The sequence below is a fragment of the Ranitomeya variabilis genome, chromosome 2 (genome assembly GCF_051348905.1).
Source record: "Ranitomeya variabilis isolate aRanVar5 chromosome 2, aRanVar5.hap1, whole genome shotgun sequence".
Taxonomy (NCBI): Eukaryota; Metazoa; Chordata; class Amphibia; order Anura; family Dendrobatidae; genus Ranitomeya; species Ranitomeya variabilis.
Window position 1 is genome coordinate 179268315 of NC_135233.1, and position 6000 is coordinate 179274314.

Sequence of the window (6000 nt, forward strand, 5' to 3'; positions counted from 1 at the left end):
AGCAGTGGCCCATGAGTAGCAGCCCATCCTTAAAGGGGTTGTCGGAACTTATGCTACATGTCTACAGTCACTATGTGTGAATCCTCATATCGTGCACACTGTGCGTTGTGAAGATTCTCTGGTGCCGGCGCCAGGAACAGGTGGTCTTGTGACCACAAGCATGCGATATATATATTCCCAGCCACATTCCGACTAGACTGTTTCTGGCCTTGTTCAATACAGTTGCCTTAGGCCATGCAAGTCTAGTCGGCATGTGACCGCACGTATGCAAATCACAAACTTGCAATCACACACCCGCTGAATAAGCACAGCACTGCGAGCAATGTGAGGCTTCACAAGTCTGCAGTCACATAGAATGACACAGAGTGAATGCACCAATGACACACACACGCACAACCCCACTGTATAATGGCACACACGCACAGCCCCACTGTATAATGGCACACACACACCACAGTCCTTGAATCTGCGCTAGCAGTAAAACACTTTACCCAATACTCCCTTCCCTCCTCTCCCCTTGTCAGGCCATGTAATCTTCAGCTTGTATGTGGATTAGTTCACCATTCCCGCTGTCCGCCACCCATACAGTACCTCCATAATGGCACCATACAAAACCTGCGTAACTCCACCATAGAATACCTCCTTAACATCACCATACAGTACCTTCAAACAGGGCTGCCACTAGTAATTTTGTGGCCCCATACTGGCTAAATTTTCAGGGTCCATTGGGACTCTGCCCAGGTGTCACGATTCACACCGTGACCGTCACCCCTGCGTCACGGATTAGGGTGACTTTAGGCCAACAGACGGCTATCACATGTGCAGGGGGGGGCTTATCTTAGTTACCCTGTTGTGAACTCTGTTTTCGGGCTCCCTCTTGTGGTCACAGGTGGTATTGTGTGAGTTTTGTTTGTTCCTGCGGATCTGTGGCTGAATCAGCTGCCTCGTTATGCACTAGGGAGTTTCCTATTTAGCTCTGCTTCACCTCCACTTGTTGCCGGCTGTCGATGTATTCAGTGCTATTCTGATCTCCCCTGATTATCTTCGTTTTCAGTCTCTTCTGGAGAAGCTAAGTTTCTGTTTGATTATTTTTTGCTCATCAGTCTGCAATATGATTTCAGTGTATGATGAGTTTAGTCCAGCTTGCTAATATGTGAGTTCTTTCTGCTGGTAAGCTCTGGGGTACGGAGTTGCTTCCCCCGCACCGTTAGTTGGTGCGGGGGCTCGAGCAATCTCTGCGTGGATATTTTGCTTAGGGTTTTCTATTGACCACACAGTTCCCTTCCTATTTTCTGCTATCTAGTGTTGGCGGGCCTCATTTGCTGAATCTATTTCATCTCTGCGTTTGTGCTTTCCCCTTAACTCACCGTTAATATTTGTGGGGGGCTTTTCTATATCTTTGGGGTCATTTCTCTGAGGCAAGTAAGGACTTTACTTTCCCTCTAGGAATAGGTAGTTTCTCAGGCCGCGAAGAGACGTCTAGGATTTTCAGGTAACGTTCCACGGCTGCCTATAGTTGTTTGCGGATAGGATCAGGTTGCGGTCAATCCAGATACCACTTCCCCAGAGCTGGTCGTCGGTTTAGTTACTTAGCTAGTCTTACTTGCGATCCTTGCCACTAGGATCATAACATTACCCCTCCACTGCTGCAACGTGATTAAAAAACACACACAAGGCTATTGACCTCATAGTTTACCGCAGGGGCTTATTATAGGTATCCCACTGCTCTTCAATATAAAGATAAAATAATAAGCGATAAACTACTCCCACTCAGGCAGGAACAATAATTATCAACGCCGCAGTCGCTACAATGACACCCAAAGGCCTGCACACGGTATTGCTGCCACCAGCTTCGATTAAACGGGTCCGAAGCTAACCCAACACAGTAGCGTAATTCCCTTCAGGAGACAGGGTACGTTTTAGAGCATGAAGAACGAACTAGTACTTTAAATATTTTACTCCGAAAGAAGGCAGTGTTTTTATATAAAGAAATATTACACGGATGTTACAGAAGAGACAATTGAAATATGTACAAGATAATTATAAAAAAACAGGGATTACAATAAGAAATAACACTTACATGTGGTCAGATCATTTGAGGCAACCAGGCTAGTGGAGTTTCCATCTGTCCCAGTGCATTAGGAATCTGGGTAGGAACAGCTCTTCAAGTCAGACTCCAGCAGACAGACCCTTACTGGAGTCTGGCCAAAAAACTTATAGCTGCAGCCTGTGACATCACCAAAAGGGTTGAGTTAAGATCACCCTCCTCTTTCTTCAGTCTTAGTAAATGTCACACAAGTTTGTCTAATACCTATATCTCTGCTCCAGAACATGTCATAGTCATAACAAACCCAGCATTCATCTCGTCTTAATATTGGCATTCTAATGAGATCAAATATGTCCTATTTGTGATGCATAATTACAGAGAAATCCCTACTTCTTTACCAGATGGAGTTAGAAGCCCGTGCTTACCGTGGCGGATAGATCCACCGAGGGAGATTAAGAATATGTATTTTCCTGTTCCTATCTTAAATGGTTGGCCCAATATCTTACAATAATGGAACAAAAGACCCTCATGGATTCTAGAGATTTCTAATCCAGCTCTAGCTGGCAAAGCTTTCCAATGCAGCTATGCCGGTCGTAAATTCCTTTCTTCAATAAAACTCCCCCCACATACATTGGCAAGGCAGCTCTTGGTTGAGTGAAAGGGAATGGGGGGGTTTTGTAGCCCACAGCATGGGCTGAAGGACAAAACTACAACATCATATTATACTTCATACAATATCGTGACACCTCCCCCTTTTGGTGTGCGCTACGGAGGCAGAACCCCTAGGTATGCCTCCATGCGTACCTCAGTAGGTTCACCCTGGCGGGACAGTCCATCTGCATTTCCATGATCCCTGCCCGTTTTGTGTTCAATGGTGAAGTCAAACTGCTGAAGGGCAAGGCTCCAGCATAGCAACCTGCCGTTGGTTCCACACATGGCGTTTAGCCAGCGCAGAGGCTGGTGGTCGGTCACCACGGTGAAGGTGCGACCGTACAAGTAGGGCTGCAAGCGCTGAAGGGCCCAAACTATGGCCAGGCACTCCTTCTCGATGGTGGAGTAGGCCACTTCCCTCGGCAAAAGTTTGAGCAAAAGGCTCAGGTACAACACGGGGTGCTCTTGGTCCTCCGAGTCAACCTGGCTGAGCACAGCACCAAGGCCAAACTCACTGGCGTTGGTCTGTACCAAGAACGGTCAACTGCTGTCGACTGCTTTCAACACAGGGGCGTTGCACAGTGCTGTTTTCAACGCCTGGAAGGCCCCCTCACAGCCATCTGTCCAGTTGACGATGTGGGGTAGCTTCTTTCTGGTGAGGTCCGTCAAAGGTTTTGCCAGGCTACTATAGTGCTGTACGAAGCGCCTATAGTACCCTGCAGTGCCCAGGAAGGACATCACCTGTTTCTTGGTCCTGGGAGTGGGCCAGTTCACGATCGCGCCCACTTTCTCAGGCTCTGGCTTTAGGGTGTCTCCGCCTACCCGGTGCCCCAGGTAGTGGACCTCCATCATGCCCATCTGGCACTTTCCCGGCTTGATAGTCAGTCCTGCTTGGTGAATTCGCCTGAGCACCTCCTCGAGATGCTGCAGGTATTTCTCCCAGGAGGGACTAAAGATGGCAATGTCATCCAAGTACGCCACTGCGTACTTCTCCAGTCCCTGAAGCAGGAGGTTGACCATCCGCTGGAAAGTGGCAGGGGCATTCTTCATGCCGAAGGGCATGACCGTGGACTCGTACAGTCCAAAGGGTGTGATAAAGGCGGACTTCTCCTGCGCCTCGGGGCTCAGGGGAATCTGCCAGTATCCTCGACTCAGATCCATTACGGTCAGGTATTTTGCGCCAGCTAACTAATCAAGCAGCTCATCGATGCGCGTCATTGGGTGCGCGTCAGAGGCTGTAATGGCGTTGAGCGCCCTGTAGTCCACGCAGAACCGGGTGGTCCGGTCCTTCTTTGGCACGAGAACTACAGGTGAGGCCCACGCGCTCTTTGACCGTCGAATCACCCCCAGCTGTAACATCTCATCGATGTCCTGGCGCATAACCTGCTGCACCTGGTCGGAGATTCGATAGTGTGTTCACCGTAGTGGGGCATGATTCCCGGTGTCCACCTCGTGGACTGCTAACTTAGTCCTTCCAGGTCGGTTGGAAAACACGACCCGGAAGGGTTCCAGGGTGGTTTGCAACTGCAACCGCTGTGGTTCAGTTAGCGAGGCGCTTACCTCCACGTCCTTGATGGACCCACCAGCCTTGGCTTGGGCCAGCTTGTCCAGGAGGGCGTCTTCCTCCCCGTCTTCGGGTGCGCTGCAGACCGGTAGGACGAAAGGTTCACGTTCGTGATGAGCCTTTCGCCTACCCCGGGCGTGGTCAAGAGTGACCACGTAGGTGACCGGGTTGAGCTGTTGGTGGACGACGTACGGGCCCTCCCAGGCTGCCTGAAGCTTATCCGTTGGTACGGGGAGCAGCACCCACACCTTTTGACCCATGTAGTAGGTCCGCTTCCGGGCGTTCTGGTCGTACCAGTGCTTCTCATCAGCCTGAGCCTGCGTCATGTTGTCATGCACCAACTGCGTCAAGGTCTGCATCTTGTCACGGAAGCGCATGACATACTCCACTATGGACACTTCAAAAGGGTTCGGCTCCTCTTCCCAGGATTCTCTTACCAACCCAAGGGGTCCCCGGACTCGCCTGCCGTACAGGAGCTCGAAGGGGGAGAACCCCGTCGAGGCCTGCGGAACCTCTCGGTAAGCGAATAGCAGGTATGGGAGGTACCGCTCCCAGTCGCGCCCTTGTGTCTCAACCAGCATGCGTAGCATCTGTTTGAGGGTACCATTGAAGCGTTCACACAAGACATTGGTCTGTGGGTGATACGCACTCGATACCAGGTGCTTCACCTGCATTCTCTTACAGAGAGCTGTTATGATCTGGTGGCCCAGGAGTAGCATTGGACGTACTCTGGAGAAGGTGGTATCTATACTGACTGCGGACCCTGAACTTAACACCGCAACTAGAAGTAGCCGTGGGATGTACCTACTGATCCTAGACACCTCGACACAGCCGGAAGACTAATTAACCCTATAGATAGAAAAGGGAAAACTATCTCGCCTCAGAGAAAATTCCCAAAGGATAGGCAGCCCCCCACAAATATTGACTGTGAGAGGAGAGGAAAAAACATACACAGGCTGAAAACAGGATTTAGCAAAGGAGGCCAATCTAGCTAAATAGGAAAGATAGGACAGAGAACTATGCGGTCAGTATTAAAATACTAGGAAATATCCACCACAGAAAATACAAAAAACTCCACATCTAACTAAAGATATGGAGGGTATATCTGCCTCTCCAGAGATTCCAGCTTGACTGCATAAATCCTTACAGAGATTAAGCTGGACAAGAAAAAACATGAAATGCACTGAACAATGAGGCCCACAACATGTGGGCTGCAAAACAAGCAGAACTTATCTTGGTGAAAAGCCCAGGAAGCAGGAGAAACCATGAAGGGATGTGAATCCTCCAGAATACAATGGACAACTGGCACTGACTAAAGGGTGAGGCCAGACTAAATAGCCCAGTCCAGAGTGGACACACCTGATAACTGCTGTGAAGGACAGACAGCAGCGCTACCACTTATAACCACCGGAGGGAGCCCAAGAACAGAATTCACAACAGTACCCCCCCTTGAGGAGGGGTCACCGAACCCTCACCAGAGCCCCCAGGCCGATCAGGACGAGCCAAATGGAAGGCACGAACCAAATCGTCAGCATGAACATCAGAGGCAACAACCCAAGAATTATCCTTCTGGCCATAACCCTTCCACTTGACAAGATACTGAAGCCTCCGCCTTGAAAAACGAGAATCCAAGATCTTCTCAACAACATACTCCAACTCCCATCAATCAACACCGGGGCAGGAGGATCAACAGAGGGAACAATAGGTACCATATATTTCCGCAACAAAGATCTATGAA